The 1,918-nt window shown below is 40.4% G+C and overlaps 1 protein-coding gene across 1 annotated transcript in view; it reads left to right on the forward strand.

The window, feature by feature from the left end:
- The window catches only part of LOC119426488 (cadherin-18), a gene marked incomplete at its 5' end in the record, with an annotated part of 70,299 nt that overhangs the window by 57,483 nt on the left and 10,898 nt on the right, over window positions 1-1,918 (forward strand).

Here is a 1,918-nt window from a genome sequence, read left to right on the forward strand (position 1 = left end):
GATTTAACATCTACCGCTGTGATCGTCAAAAAAAGGGGGTGGGGGGGGTGGGGGGTCGCTGTTGATATCAGAAATTCTCTGGTTGCTAATCTTGCGTCTTCTAAAACAATTCCTAACCAAATTGATGCCTTAGCTGTAGACATCACTTTGAATGGAGGCCAGATTTTATCTGTAGTCAGTTGTTATCGTCCATCTTCAGCAACACCTGAGGCTCTGTCCTCCCTGATGGAATTCCTTGGTAATTTAAAATTCAAAGAGATCTTTTTGGCAGGAGACTTCAACATTGACTGGGGTGAGTCGACCCTCCTCTATGATAAATTCAAGGAATGTTGCATGTCTCTCAAGCTAACCCAACTGATCAACTCTCCGACAAGATTAAACAAAAACCGTCATGAAAAGTCCTCCACCTTAGACCTGTTTCTAACTAATATGCCTCACAAATTCCCTGGTACAGGTGTATTTGCTGATCTTTTGAGTGATCATTGTGTGACAGCGGCTTTAAGAGATATTAAACTTCCACCTTCTAAGCCCAGATTAATTCAAAAAAGGGATCTGAAACAATTTTTGTGAACAGTCATTCATCTGGGATCTGTCTCACTTTGACTGGCGTCGTATTCTATTAACTGATGACGTGAACTCAGCTTGGAACAATTTTCATAATAGTTTCATTTATTTTGTGAAAAAACATGCTCCTTTTTGTCAGTTCAGAATAAAGGGACGAGACAGCCCCTGGTTTACTCCAGAGCTAGCTGACCTCCTGCACAGGAGAGATCATCTTTGGGCCACAGCAAGAAAATCTGACTCAGACACTGATTGGTTGAGTTTTCGACACATGAGGAATAAATGCACAACTGCTGTCAAAGCAGCAAAACACAACTATTTCTTATCTCAGACCTCCAAAAATCTAAATGACACTAACAGATTCTGGAAAACCATCAAATCACTCTCAGGCACCCCCCAATCATCTGACCTCCCATCACAACTTCTCATTAACTCTGTTCCTGTGTCAAATCAGCACGAGATCCTGAACTGTTTCAACAAACATTTTGTTGCTTCTAGATCTTTATTTGACACAGTTACTAATGGAAGATCAGCCACTTCACTTAATAACCAAACTTCTACAAATCAAATCCCTCCTACAAGTCAATCCTCAGTTAATCACAGCTTCTCTTTTTCTCCATTCTCAGTCAGTGAGGCCAATAAACTGTTAAAAGATCTTGACCCTAAAAAATCTGCAGGTCCAGATGAACTTCCACCTTATTTCTTAAGGCTGGCTGCTCATATCATCACAGTCCCTGTGACCCACATCTTCAATCTCTCCATAAGACAAAACTCCATCTCAGACACTTGGAAAACAGCCTTTGTTCTTCCTTTGCTGAAGGGAGGTGACCCCACCTCACTGAACAATTATCGACCAATCTCTAAACTCTGCATTTTAGCCCAAGTTCTAGAAAAACTGATAAACTCTCAAATCAAAAATTACCTGGACTTATTTAACATCTTACCTCCACATCAATCTGGTTTCAGGAAACAACACAGCACAACCACTGCTTCACTGAAGGTTCTTAATGACGTTGTTGACGCACTGGATGCTAAGGATTATTGTGCTACACTTTCCTTAGACCTGTCTAAAGATTCTGACACTGTGGATCATAACATCTTGTGTCATAAACTCCCAGAAGTCGGTTTCTCAGAACACACCATTGGTTGGTTCTCTAACTATCTCTAAAACCGGAAGCAATGTGTTCAACATAATGGTACTTCCTCCAGTTATTTAACATTCAACAATGGTGTACCACAAGGCTCAGTCTTAGGATCCACCCTCTTTACAATCTACATACATAATGTTGGTAAAAAACATTCCTAATGCATCCATACATTTCTATGCTGATGACACAGTTGTTTATTGTTGAGCTAA

The sequence above is a fragment of the Nematolebias whitei genome, chromosome 20, assembly GCF_014905685.2.
Source record: "Nematolebias whitei isolate Nwh7 chromosome 20, NemWhi1, whole genome shotgun sequence".
In the NCBI taxonomy this organism is placed as follows: Eukaryota; Metazoa; Chordata; class Actinopteri; order Cyprinodontiformes; family Rivulidae; genus Nematolebias; species Nematolebias whitei.